Raw genomic sequence first — 16,120 nt, forward strand, 5'->3', positions numbered from 1 at the left:
CCTTTCGTGGTTTCATTATCCCTAAAAGGTTAGAGTACTTGTGGTAGTATAAACAAAGTGTATCTAGCATGTCATTTTATCTATTCTGTTTATGGGGAGTTGCAGAATTTTGCCCTGACATTCTTTGGAGAGGCCAAGGATCGGGGTATGGTATTTCGCAGGCCAATGATTATATTTGTGGGAACTTCTGGTTGTTTCATTTTTCCATGTACGGTATAAGTTTTAAAGAAAATAGTTTGTTCTTAACCTTTTATTCATTTAAATGTTACTTTTTGAAGAGTTTGAAACTAGTTCTTGTGAATCTATGTGCTTGCAAGTACTGCAGTTGATGATGCTTTGATCCACTAAGTGATAATAGTTATTTGATGGATTTGATGGTTTTGATGACTTTAATGTTCAGTGGAATCATGGTGATTGAGCCTTTGATCAATCCCTAACTTTATTGTTCAAGTTGTCTCTGATAATGTTACTCATCCTAAAGTTATCTCAAGCGCCATCATGGAAAATAATTAAGGTTACAATGAAGTTCTAAAGTCATATATAATTTAGCAATGAACTTGAACCTTCAAAGTTGTGAAAGAGAGGAAGTGAGAAAGCTTGTTTGGTCAATCGTGAACTTAGCACAGTATCTGAGTGTCATAGTATTGTAAAAAATGTAAGATTAACTCATAAGTTACTAAGGCGTCTCTCACACACTCAAAAAAAAGTTATTGAGGACCCTCTCTTTTTTATAAAATCACCAAAACAAAATCGCATATAGCTAGTTGGTTACAAGCTCAAATAATCCCTTATGAGTGACACATTGAATAATAGATTGTCTATTAAGCCTAGTCAATTATCTCATCTGTAACTCCTAGTAATCAATTATTAGGTTTGATAACCGATTAGTAACGGCTCAATTTGAAAACTTTCTTTTTTTTACACAACATAATCGATTATACCCATGGCATAACCGATTATGAGCATTAAAAACTCATGGATCATTTTCCTTTTTTAGCTATATATTCTGCTATATAAGGAGTGCGCCTACTCACTGTTTCACACATCATAATTCAATTTTAAATGTGTCTTCTCTCATTTTAACCTTTCTTCCTATTATTCTTTATTTTACTAAAAGTTATCTTGGTTCCTTTAAGAGTAAAATACATTTGTCAGATTTTAGTTGAACCGGTGCTCAACTATTTTATCAAGAGTGTGATTCTCTTGAAGTTTATCTTGTTTGGTTGTTGAAGTTACCCTGATAAAACCTTTTTTTGGTTTGTGATATAAGTCCATCAAAATCTCATTCTTGGTTCATGAGCTTAGCATGTGAAAAGCTCTATTTGGTTTCAGGGATCAACCTCTTAAAATATCTCATTCGATTATAATAAGGTTCTTGGGTATAACCTTGTAAAACACTACAATAAAAAATGTGTTTTGCGACACATAGGTTGCGATGGTTCCATGAAAATCGCCCTCCTTCATAAGTTATGACGGTTGCCACGGTGGTTTTGGACAACCGCCATTTAATTTTTTAAAAATTTTAAACATTTTATGACGGTTGTAGTCCTAACTTCCCTAAAAATAAGTCCACGACAATTCAATAAAGGTCGCCCCCAAATAAATTCAATTCCCACGTACTCTTTGGACAAATTTAGGGCTATGACGGTTCTAGAATGGATGCCCCCCAAAAGTTAAAAGAACCGCGTTGGCCAAAAGGGAAATAGACAAAAGGAAAACTCTTCTTTTAAGAACTACGACTTTTCACCTTTTTCTTTTCATAACTGGAGAGCTCGAAACAGACACCACCACACCACTACAAAAACCCTAACACCATTAGTGATGATGCATTGGTATCTATCTCTGTCTGAACGCCGCTGCAAAAACCCCACACCACCAGTCCTAAACCAATCTTGTTAGGTTAGTATGCTTAAACCTTAGATCAATTTCTCTCTGTTTCTCATTTGTGATAGGTTTCAGTTAAAAACTGCTAAATCAATTTCTCTTTGTTTCCCTTCTGATTCATCCCTTGTTTTTCTCTGTGTTGTTGTTAGGTTTGATGATTCACTCTCCAATTTATATGCAGTTGTTAATTTGATTAATATAAAAAATTTAATATCTTATTAGAAAATTTATTTTTTTGTTTTATATGAAAAATTGTAGTAGCAAATAACAATACTAAAAGACTAGTCAATGGTTTTACCATAGCACTAACTAAACTAACTGTTTGTTTCACCAATTGTTAAAAGGAAATGTTTAATCAAGGAAACTGATCAGCGTACGACCAAACCAATGTGGAAATTTATAGTAATTTAATTTTCAAGAAACTGTTCATTTTAGGATTTGACGTAATTGTTTGATTTCTATTTATGATGATTTGAATCACATTGTGATGTTATTATATGCTTGATGACTATTATTGTGCATGCAAGTATCGCTCTCATTGTTATTCTTGTTAACTTGACTTCGATCTAGTGTCAGTGAATAATTTTTAGTTAATTTGATAGTACGCGTGTGATAATTACAAATGATTTGATTCAGTTCAGTTATTATAGTACACATGCATAACACCATTATTTGTTAGCCTCCTTAAGGTTTGACAAAAGATCAAATCTTTTGGCATCTCTTAGAGGTGGGGAGAATTTGTTTGTTATAGATTCATCAACTTGAAAATGACATAGTAAGATAAAAATTCTGATTTGTGAACTTGTGTGTTAAAAATTTCTTTTGAAATATTTAAGTACAAGTTAACTCTTTTGAAATATTTATAAGTCTCTGTGATATATTTGATCGAACTCCAGTATGGTCGAAAGGTGGCTTCTTGGTTCAATAATCCGACAGGATCATTAGCATACCTCGAAGTCTATTCACATGTTATAGTCAAAATATGCTAGGATTGTTAGCATGTCGAATTGGACATGTTTGTTATGTCCGATTGTTAAAGTTAGATTGTTTTATAAGTTATCTTGTGTAATGGGTTTGTGTGTAAAAGCCCATTAGTTTAGTGTATTAGTTTTCTTATAAATAGCATACTAGTCTCTCATCATTGTATAATGCAAATTCTAATTAGGGTGAGAGAGGTTAATTACTATTATGTAACACTTGTAATCTTTTTTAAAAGAGAAAGTAAAGAATAACAGTTTGTAACCAAATTATTGTGTTCTTCATGGTTCCCTTTTCTCTACACTTGTGAGTTTCTTTCTGATCAAGAAACCGATTATACTTTGTTATTCTGGTACTATTTTCACAATAAATTGGTGAGGTGAGCATGTAGAAGATGTCGTCAAAAACGTATGAGATTGAAAAGTTCACCGGAGTGAACAATTTTGGTATGTGGCGCTTGAAGATAAAAGCCCTACTAGTTCAGCAGGCTTGTTTAGAAGCGTTGAAGGGAGCTAAAGCCATGGACGTTGCGTTAACGGACAAAGAAAAAAATATTATGATAGAGAAAACCAATTGTGCCATCTTATTGAGCCTTTGTGATAAGATTCTTCGACAGGTTTCGAAGGAGACGACGACGTCGGGGTTATGGTTGAAACTCGAAACTTTTTACATGACCAAATTGTTGGTCAATCGCCTCTACCTGAAGCAAGCATTGTATTCATTCAAGATAAGTGAAGACAGAATTTTGGCTGAGCAATTGGATATGTTCAACAAGCTGATTCTTGATCTTGAAAATATCGATGTCAAGATCGAGGATGAAAATCAACCATTGTTGTTGTTGTGTGCTTTTCCCAAATCACATGCTCACTTCAAAGAAACTCTCTTATTTGGAAGAGAGTCTTTGACCTTTGAAGAAGTTCAATCAGTTTTGTATTCTAAGGATTTGAACAAACGAAAGGAGAACAATCCATCTTCGACTAGTGAAGGCATGTCACTTAAGGCAAAATTCACAAAGAGAGATGGCAAGTTTGATAAGAAAAAAGTAGAAGCCAGCAAAAGTCTTATAGTGGTGATGCATCTGGTATTCGGTGTTATCATTGTAAGAAAGAGGTTCATACAAGAAAATTGTGCCTTGAACGCATGAAAGATCATTGAGGTAAGGATAATGGTAACACAACCATTGTTTAAGATGATTTCAACTCATATGATGTTCTTGTGGTTTCAAGCGGCGACTCAAGTAAAGAGGATTATGTATTCAGGTTGCACTTGGCACATGACTCCAAATAAAGACTTGTTCAAGGAACTATGTGATAAAGATGGTGGATCTATATTGCTTGGAAACAATAAAGCTTTCAAGATTGCAAGTGTTGGATCTATGAGATTCAAGTTCCATGATGAGTCAATAAGGTTGTTGACTGAAGTCAGGTATGTATCTGATTTGAAGAGAAATTTGATTTCTCTTGGTGAATTCGACAACAAAGGATATGTTTCCCAGGAGAGAAAAGTATTCTAAAAGTCATGTAGGGCTCGAAGGTAGTCTTAAGAGGCACAAAGAAGCAAGGCTTGTATACCCTTGAGGCTGAAGTTGTCAGTGGTTCTGCAGATGTTGCATCCATGAAAGCTTTGTCGAAGACAGAAACTTGGCACTTGAAATTGGGTCATGTTAGTGAAAGGGTTTGGTCGAATTGGGGAAACAAAATCTACTTGGTGGAGACAAAGTCGAAAAGTTGAAGTTTTGTGAAACCTGTGTACTTGGAAATCTGGAAGAATGAAGTTTAATAAAGGCAAACAAATAACACATGGATCCCTTAATTACATTCATGTTGGTCTTTGGGGGCCTGCAAGACGTCCATCACATTCAGGTGCAAGGTATTTTCTATCCATAGTTAATGATTATTCCAGAAATTTATAGGTATTCATCCAGAAGACTAAAGATCAAACTTTTGAGAAATTCAAAAGTTAGAAGACTCTGGTCAAAAATCGGATTGGCAGAAAGGTCAAGAGGTTGAGAACCGACAATGGCCTTGAGTTTTGTAATGAGGCGTTTGATAGTTTTTATGCAGCCTCTGGTATTGTAAGGCACAGAACTACTGCAAGTACTCCCTGACAAAATGGTTTGGCTAAAAGGTTTAATCAAACCATTTTGGAAAGAGTTAGAGGCACGTTGACTAATGATGGGTTAAAAAAGGTATTTTGGGCATAGGCTGTTTCGACAACAACATATCTGATAAATAGATGTCCTTCGACTGCGTTAGATATGAAGACACTTGAAGAAGTTTGGTCGGGACATCCACCAGATCTCGACAAACTTAGAGTATTTGGTTGCATAGCTTATGCTCACATTAGGCAAGACAAGGTCGAACATAGAGCTCTGAGATCCAAGTTCATGGGATACATTGAAGGAGTCAAAGCTTATAGGCTATGGCGCCTAGAGCCAGGTCACAGGAGGTGTATCACTAGTCGATATGTAGTTTTCAATGAAGCTGAGGTGGATTTCAAGAAAACTAATGACGTTAGTCGAAGTGCACAAATATATGAAGAAGAGATGTAACAGGAAGAGTCTAAGAAGAAGCATGTTGATGTTAAATTGTGTATCCTAGATCAAGTCTAAGAAGAAGCACAAGATGCTGAAGATACTGAGGAAGTTAAGGAAACTGTCGATGACTACCTCTTGGCAAGAGATAGGCCGAGAATTGTCACCAAGCCACCTCAAAGACTTGGTTATGCATATCTCATAGCTTATGCCTTAATCTCTATAAGTTAGGTTCTAGATGAAGAACTTAGAGACTATAAGGAAATTATGATAAGTTGAAATAAGACTGAATGGTTAAAGGTCGTGGATGATGAGATGAAGTCTCTTAATGATAACCACACTTGGGAACTGATCAAAAAACTTGATGGATCCAGGTTAGTCAGTTGTAAGTGGATTTTCAAAGTTAAGGAAGGAATTGAAAGAGTGACTTCGAAAAGATATAAGGCAAGATTGGTTGCAATGGCTTTCACTCAGAAAGAAGGTTTCAGCTTCAATGATGTGTTATCTCCTGTTGTGAAGCACAGGTCCATTCGAATGTTACTTGCCATGATGGCACAGTTCGACCTAGAACTGGAACAAATGGATATGAAGACTTCCCTCTTGTATGGGGATCTAGATGAAACAATCATGATGAGGCAACTTGAAGGGTGTGCGGAAAAGGGAAAGGAAGATTATATGTGCAAGCTGAATAGATCTTTATATGGACTGAAACAATCTCCTCGATAATGGAATAGGAGATTCGACAAGTTCATGGCACACATAGGTTTCATTAGAAGTCAGTTTGACCACTGTGTTTACTTCATATTTTGACCTGAAAGTTCATTTGTTATTTTGTTGCTTTTTGTGGATGATATTCCCATAGGAAGCAACAATGTTGAGGATGTAATGAAAGTGAAGGTTGAACTCAATAAAGAGTTTGATATGAAGGATCTGGGAGCTGCATCCAGGATTCTTGGGATTGACATCGGAAGAGACAGAAAGCAATCGAAAGTATGCTTATCTCAAGAGACATACCTACGGAAGGTTCTCGACAAATTTGGTATGTCGAATTCAAAGCCTCTTGTGACTCCGGCAAACCCTCAATTCAAGTTGAGTACAGATCAGTGTTCCAGTACTGAGGTCGAAAGAGCTTATTAGAATAGCATATCATATGCTAACATAGTAGGTTCTTTGATGTATTATATGGTTTGTACTAGACCCGACATAGCATATTCAGTAAGTGATGGAGAATAGCATTCCAAAATGCAGCGGAATTTAAAAAAATTATCCTTTAGTGATCCTTACGAATGGGCATGATCAGTGATAGAATCGTTACCTCTTGTGGCGATTAAAACCTGTTATGCGGTTCTAAGGAGTGATCACGAACGTTGAATGGTGACAACGCCTCTACTCAGTCTACACGAACAGATTCCTTCAGTCTCAGTGCTAGCTGCTACGAATGAAGGCTTTGAGTGAGAGAGAGAGAGAGAGAGAGAGAGAGAGAGAGAGAGAGAGAGAGAAATGAAATTCCATCTAGTCAAATGTTTTTGCACAAGGGTTCTATTTATAGAACCACTTGTGTGGGCTGTAAGCTAAAAAGCCCACTTAAGTGTATGTGGTCCATATCTTATGATATACCAAAATCACTTAAGCACGTGGTACCTTACCATATTTCGTATTCTACTTAAGTGCACTGTACCTTACGATGTTCTACAATTCACTTAAGTGCACCGTACCTTACGGTGCTCCTTATTTACTTTATCTCTCATCAATCTGTCCTTTTGTGTATGACCCTGTAGGTTTTCGCGGCATTCACAATTATATTAAATCATGTATTTAACATAATAAATAGTGAGCGATATCTAGCAACACATCACTGTTATCCAAGACACAAAAATGTCATGTGATCTGACAAATCCTTTTGGGATAATACTTATGTTTGTAATTACCCAGTTGCCCTTATGTCTATATTGAACACAAGGCATAGACCGTGTTATCCTTGTCCAGTTCAACATTGGGCCCTTAGACATACATCCTGTTACGCAGGATGGGCAAATTCCATATAGGTCACTCATGTCCCTCAGCATGCTTCGTTGAGTACCCATCAACTGTCTTTATGGTCATCCAGTTACGGACAATGTTTGATCAGAAATAAAGCACTTGACTCTACATCTAGGGTCCATAGTGGTTTCAGGTCGGAGGGTGGTATACACCACTATCACCATGAGAATAACTTATGACACTTTGCATAACATTCTATATAGTATTCTCATAGCGGGTCAATCCAGCATAAATATTACTCCTAATATTCATACATATGTTTAAGACTTGATAACTCCTTATCCATGATCCATGAGATGTGATCATCAGTCTATATACATAATAGTCTTAATGCTTTAATGTTATCTCACTTCATAATAAAGCTCGACTATGGATACTTTAAGAATAATATCCTTATGTTTAATGGGATCTCATGATTAAGTCACACTTGATACATTAAACGGACTAGCTATTCTAGGGACTTTATTAAACAAACATAATAAAGAAAGGGCCTTTTATTATTAATAAATAATTTGATACATAAATGGGTCTCTGAACAGAGTCCTTATTTATGGTGGAGCATGTGGTGAAAATAGTAAAGAAGAAATCGAAAGGTATGTAGGCATAAGACCAAAGATCTTGTCAAACACAAAAATATAATAAATGAATTTGTTTCTCATCCCCACATTCACTTTTCAATAAACATCTTTTATCAACTAAAAACACTTACACACAAAAAAGGGCTCCCTAGGAGTACCTAGGACATTTTGGATGTTAATACCTTCCCTTTGTGTAACCAACCCCCTTAACTATAATCTCTGACATTTTATTAGTTTTGATTTGAAAACTTCTTGTTTTTTGGTTTTGTTCGTACTTTTTCCTTTTTCCTTTAGAAACAATAAAAGCTGAACTATGATTATGCAGGTTGTATGGATTCTAAAAAATCTATTTCTGGATATTGTGTTCACTATGTTTGGCACAACAATTAGTTGAAAATCAACACTTCAGAAGGTTGTTGTCTTATGAATCACTGAAGCGAAATATATCGCTCTCACTGAAGTTGTGAAAGAAGCATTGTGGCTTGAAGGTTTTGCTAAGGAGATGAAACTCCAAGGTCGAGTTATCACTGTTAAATGTGATAGTCAGAGTGCTATACATCAGTCGAATAATTCAGCCTATCATGAGCGAATCAAGCACATCGATGTGATGCCACATTTCGTCAGAGGGGTAATCGAGTGTGGAGAAGTCCAAGTATTGAAGGTTTCGACAAATCACAATGTTGTTGATATGATCACCAAGACATTACTAAGTTGCAAGTTTTTCTACTGTATGTAATTGATAAAGCCGCATGAAGAAAGCTAATTTGTTCCCTTGATGTTATAGAGTTTTTTTCAAAATGGAGATTTGTGAGATATTGGATCGAACTCTAGTATGGTCGAAGGGTAGCTTCTTGGTTCGACAATCCGACAGGACCATTAGCATGTCATCAAAGTTTGTTCACATGTTGTAGTTGAAGTACACTATGATTGTTAGCAATTCAAATTGGGCATGTTTGTAATGCACAATTGTTTAAGTTAGCTTGTTCTCTAAGTTAGCCCGTGTAATGAGTCTGTGTGTAAGACCTCATTAGTTTAGTATGTTAGTTTTCTTATAAATAGCATACTAGTCTCTCATCGTTGTATAATACATATCCTAATTATGGTGAAAGAGGTTATTTGTTATTATGTAACACTTCTTATCTTGTTTAAAAGATAAAATAAAGAATAGCAGTTTATAACTAACTTGTTGTATTCTTCTTGCTTTTCTTTTTTCTATCTTTGTGGGTTTCTTACCGATTAAAAAACCAATTATACTTTTTTATTCCGCTATCATTTTCACAACAGTCTTCTTAAAGTTTGTTCTCGTTTAACAACTTTACTGTACTATTTATGTAATCAACTAGTCCATGACCGGTCATTATATATATATATATATATATATATATATATATATATATATATATATATATATATATATATATATATATATATATATATATATATATATATATATATATATATATATATATATATATATATATATATATATATATATATATATATATATATATATATATATATATATATATATATATATACTTGTAATTGAAGTAACTAAATAAAATAATTTAGTTTGTTTTATATATTGGCTCCTACAGCCCTGGAGTCAATATGCCCGGTCAGTAAGAATATATGCATTATATATTCAATATAATAGGCTCTAATAATTTGCTTATTACAGTAACTTATATGATCCGAGTAAGTATATATGCAGTAACTAAATAATATATAAAGTAATTTAGTTTGTTTATAAAGTAATTTATATGACTGGTCAGTAAGTATATATATATATATATATATATATATATATATATATATATATGCAGTAACTAAATAATATTATAAATAATATATAAAGTAATTTAGTTTGTTTAGTAACTTATATGCAGTAGAGCTATCATTCCTAGTTTACTAATTTGAGCATCACTTACATTCTTTTTCTTCTAACATGCAGTAGAGATGTCAATGAAAAAAGTGACGATCTACTATTGAATTTAATATAAAGTTAAAATTGTTTCTATTATATTCAGTTACTGTGTAGTATATATTATTTAATTACTTTATATATTTTTATATTCAGATAATATTATTTAGTTATTGTGTAATTTCATATAAGTTTGATAACTAATCAAAATGATGAATTTAAGTAAGAATTAGGAATTTTTTTTTAAATATCCAGATTTTTAAAAAAGAATTCAAAAATACACCATTTTTCCAAAAAATTACAAAAATGGTCATTTTTGGCCCAAAAATGCACCTAGGCGTCACCCTAGTTGGCGCCTACCCTTAAAGGGTAGGGCAAGTCGCCACTAGGAGTGGCGCCTACACTCAATTTTTTTTTTTTTAATATGTTTTTTTTTTTAATTTATTAATTTATATTTTTTATAATTTATATTAATTTATATTAATACATATATATAAATAAAATTATTTACAAGATATATATATATATATATATATATATATATATATATATATATATATATATATATATATATATTAGTTTATATATATATATTAATTTAATTTATAAGTAATTAATATTATTATAAATTTTTGGAAAAAAAATTAATTTATATACGTGTAAATAAATATTTATACACATGTAAATTAATATATATATATATATATATATATATATATATATATATATATATATATATATATATATATATATATATATATATATATATATAAAGATATGATAGACAATATCTTTAAAGATAAAGATAAAGATATAAAGATATAAAGATAATAAACACAAAATATTTTTATTTAAATAATACACAAGACAAATATTATAAAGATAGAATTAAAATGCATTATTAATTTGGGATTTATCACATATGATGCGGTCCCTGGTACGATCCGCACGGGGGAGGTCTAATTACTCGCCTAGACGGTTCACGTGGTGGTGGTGCTTCCCTATTACCACCCCTAGTCCTAACGCGTCCCCTTGCCGTTTGCCGTTGTGGTTGGGTCGAAGTCCCTTCAGTGCTATAGGAAAGACGGGTCCCCTCTGCGCCCTCAAAGCTTTGTCTCGGTGGGACAAACTGACTATTGTTAGGTGCGCCCTCGAAATGTGGTCTTTGGTAGTTTAGGGTTGAATCGGGTTGGCCAAAGAACAATGTTTGTTGTGGTGTGTAGTAGTCTTGTTGGTAATCCTCTTGTATACCCGTGTCGGGGCTAGGTGGAGGACTGGAAGAGCTCGGGACATTGTCGTGATGGAAGTGTTGGGATTGGTGGATGTGGGGGGATTGATATTGTGGTAGGTGTTGGGACTGTTGATGGTGGTGGGAATGTTGAGGTTGGTGTTGGTAATCTTCATGGTATTGGGGTTGAGTTTGTGGTATGTATTGTTGATTTGGTTGGGGGGTGGACATGTGTTGAGGTGGTTGTTGTTGGTAATACGGTGGTGGTGGTTGTTGTTGGTAATAAGGTGGTGGTGGTTGTTGTTGGTAATATGGTGGTTGTTGTTGTTGTTGGTAATACTGTGGTGGTTGTTGTTGTTGGGAATATTGTGGTGGTTGTTGTTGTTGGAAGTATGGTTGTTGCATCCGGGGATCGTCCAAATAGAACGGGTCAGACACAATCATTTCTGGATTTGTATTTGCTCTATACCAATCCACATATTCCCTTGTCGGCTTCAGTTCGTTGGGCGCCACCGGAAATTGTAGAACATAGTGGGCACGGTCTTTCCACATTTTACGAAACTCCTTAGCAAATTCCTTCCAATGTTGGGCATACCACTGGTGGCTGACTTTTTTTAGATGTCAAGGTTCCAAAGACATAGGGGGGCCTGGGATTTCTTGATGCATTCCGAATTGCAGCTTGACACGGTCATTTTGGTGCATCTCCACAGTGGTGAACCGCATTATGACCGTTTTTGCTGTCCAAACAGCTGCATCTTCGGGGTTGGGTTGATGTTCCAATCACAAATATGGCCTCCAAATAAACTGCAAAGAAAAAAGCAAATATGTTATTTATCGAGAATGCATGATATTAATAAATCAGTTAGAAGATGAGTGATTTAGTGGTAATACATCTTGTGCTCGGAGACGATCCAAGAGTTGGCGATAAAATATAATTTTATTTTTGGGGGTAAGACTGTAATCCAGTCCGGTTGTAATGAACCTAAACAAAAAAAGATAAATAATATTATTTACAAATATTTATAGAATAAATATACAAAATGAAATAACATCATAAATTTACCTAGTTGCATAGGGGAAGGCTTGGTTGAAGACATGCATGCAAAGATGTGTCGGAATCTTGCAGTATAAATAATCACACACATTTTCACAAAGGTATTCACAATATCTTCACAGCAATCTTCAAAAAATCTTCACATATATCTTCACAATATCTTCACAAAACCTTCACATAACATGGCATCTTCATCACAATACAAAATCAAAGCTCACGTCAATGGTGAGACTTATGAATGTGATATGTTTGGCTTCCTATTTAGAAACACCGAATGCACTCGTTTTTGTCTAAATAGAGGAGCTGACTTCTCTTATCTGAAAAGGAAGATTGAGTCCAAACTAAGACAACCCGTGTCCCAAATTTTTTATCAACAACCTTTTTTTCCAGAAAATAACTTTGTCAAGTTTTATAAGTCATTGATTCAAAATGACATGGAGACACAATACATGTTTCGTAACCATGAGTATTCTGGTTACGAATACATAATGTTGTACATTGTGTTGGAACAATTTCAACCAGCTCAGAATATTCAGTCACAGGTTATTGATCCTGTGATTGATGACGAACAAGATGTTGAGCACCACGTTGAAGACGATGTGGTTGATGATGCTGAAGACGTGGTTGATGACTTGGTGAACCGTGATTCTGAAGACGAAGACCAAGTTCAAATACCTATAGCGCAACGCTACTCACCGCCTGCGCACTTCACAACCCTTAACTTGGGCGAGGATGAGCCCTCATCAGATATGTTCTACAACCCATATATGAGGTCTGATGAGGACTTAAAGAAGGGTGACCAATTTCGGACCAAGGAAGAGTGTCTGTTAGCAATAAAGAACTGGCACTTGAAAAACTGTGTTGACTACGATGTTATCAAATCAAATCCGGAAAGATACGTTATTGTATGCAAAAATCCGGAGTGTGGGTATAGGTTGATGGCATCGTACAAGAAGAAACATAATGCGTGGGTGATAGGGTCCATTTCTCAAGCACACACTTGCATCAACACCAACATGGCACAGGATCATCGCAAACTTAGCCATGATATGATCTGCCATTCCGTATTACCTCTAGTTGAGGCTGACCCGTCACTGAAGGTCAAAACTATTATCTCCCATTGTGTGGCTGTTTTCAAATATACACCGTCATACAGAAAGGCTTGGTTAGCGAAAACCAAGGCAATTGAACTGGTATACGGTAATTGGGAGGAATCATACAAACAACTTCCGCGCTACCTGGCTGCACTACGATTGTATTCACCTGGGACGGTTTCTATAATGGAGACCTTGCCGGCACAATCCCCTAATGGAACTCGTCTAGAAGGTAATGGAATATTCCATAGACTTTTCTGGGCATTCCGTCCCTGCATCATCGGTTTCACATTCTGCAAACCACTTGTTCAAGTCGATGGAACTTGGCTGTATGGGAAATACAAAGGATCGTTACTGATGGCGGTCGCACAAGATGGAAATTCTAATATTTTCCCAATAGCCTTTGCATTGGTAGAAGGAGAAACGGTTGCTGCTTGGAGTTTCTTCCTTAAGAATCTCCGAACGCACGTGACTCCACAAGCTGGCATCTGTGTGATTTCTGACAGGCACGCTTCAATAGACACTGCATACAATAATCCAGCAAATGGTTGGCATGACCCCCCGTCTACCCATGTCTACTGCATCAGGCATAATCCTCAAAATTTTATGCGGGAGTTCAAGGATAACTTCTTGAAGCAACATTTGATAAACGCGGGGTATGCATTAAACCAACCTGGATTCCAATACTACCGCCGGGAAATAGTGTTGGCAAATTCTGATGCAGGGAGGTGGATCGATAACATTGACAGAGCAAAGTGGACTAGGTCATACGACGATGGGGTGAGGTGGGGCCACATGACAACAAATCTTGTGGAATCAATGAACGGCGTCTTTAAGGGCATACGTAACCTCCCGGTAACCGCATTGGTGAGTGCGACCTATTTTCGGATGGCAACGTTGTTCGTAACAAGAGGCAGACGCTGGCATGAAGTGTTGCAGACGAGTCAAGTATATAGTGATGCCTGCATGAAGTTTATGAGGCAGGAATCTGCCAAAGCCAACAGCCATCGGGTTACGGAATTCGACCGCCATGGCCACACTTTTAGTGTCAAGGAAACAATTGACCACAACCAAGGGCTGCCTAGACAAGAGTATAGGGTCCTAATACCAGACCGTTGGTGCGACTGTGGTCAATTTCAGGCCTATCGTATGCCTTGTTCCCATGTCATTGCAGCGTGTTCACACAGCCACTTCGATGCATTATCGCTAATGTCTCCCATCTACAAAGTTGCAACATTGCTCAATGTATACGACAATCCCTTTCCGGTGGTAGCATTGGAGGCGTATTGGCCAGAGTATGACGGGGAAATTGTTTGGCACAACGAATCGATGCGGCGGAATAAAAGTGGTCGCCCAAACAGCAGGCGCATTAGAACTGAAATGGACGTCGCAGAAAAAATGCAGAGGAAGTGTAGCATATGTAGACAATTGGGGCATAATAAGAACAAATGTCCATATCGTGGATCTAGTTCCACAACTTAGTTTTCATATTCATAAATCTGTGTACCAATGCTATTTATCATTAAAGTTTACTTTTTATTCCAAATAGAAGATGACACTTGAACAACAAACACAAACATCTAACATTACAACACCAATTACTAAAACAAAAACAAATACTGGAACAAAAACAAGTACTAAAACAAGAACAAGTACTAGAACAATAACAAATACAACAACAACATGACAAACAACCATTAAAATCTAAGAAATTACAACAGTTAACACTATGTCGTCTGATCCATGCATCATTTGGATGCAATCAATGTCGCTTTCAACTTCAACCCACGAACATACCGTTTCTCCAGTTTCAAATGAGATACTTCTTCTAAGCCTCTGAATCCTTCTGATGACTTCACCAGGTTCGTAATCTCCCTCTAGCCAAGACATCAAGGACCTTTTTAGTTGGTCCAACGAACGGATGTTCCAAAATTTCATCTCCATTGGGGGTTTCACAGGCGAGAAAATAACATGCCCATCCCTTTTTAAGATTACTGGTTCAGGATCCGGCCGCCTTGATGATGTTTGTTGTCATGACGACGGTCTTGGGGATGCCATGAACTCAACTTGATAAAGAAAGTGATAGGAAATAGTGGTGAACAAAATGCAAGGAAATAACACTTTATTTATAGGAAAAGATCTAGGTTGTACACCAATCTACTTAACCCTAATTAGTGTCGCACTTGATTAATTAGTCTTATGGGGAATTAGGGTTTGAATTAGGTCATAACTACCAAACTCTAATTATAACCGATCAATAAACCCTAATTATAATTGATAAATTAACCTTAACATGATTAACCCTAATTCTCCCAAAAATTTATAAATAATATTAATTACTTATAAATTAAATTAATATATATATATAAATTAATATATATATATATATATATATATATATATATATATATATATATATATATATATTGTAAATAATTTTATTTATATATATGTATTAATATAAATTAATATAATTTATAATAAATCTAAATTAATAAATTAAAAAAAATTATTAAAAAAAAAAAAACATATTAAAAAAAACAAAATGAGTGTAGGCGCCACTCCTAGTGGCGACTTGCCCTACCCTTTAAGGGTAGACGCCAACTAGGGTGGCGCCCAAGTACAAAAATAGGGCAAAAAATATCCATTTTTGTAATTTTTTTGAAAAAATGTGTATTTTTGAAAAAAAAAAAAAAAATCTGGATATTTAAAAAAAAAACTCAAGAATTAGCCATTCGTAGTATATTTACTTTGAACATGATGCTACTATGTTTGGCTATTCAATTAGTCATATCACTCTGTTTGCT

This window comes from Lathyrus oleraceus, chromosome 1, assembly GCF_024323335.1.
Source record: "Lathyrus oleraceus cultivar Zhongwan6 chromosome 1, CAAS_Psat_ZW6_1.0, whole genome shotgun sequence".
NCBI classification, from domain to species: domain Eukaryota; kingdom Viridiplantae; phylum Streptophyta; class Magnoliopsida; order Fabales; family Fabaceae; genus Lathyrus; species Lathyrus oleraceus.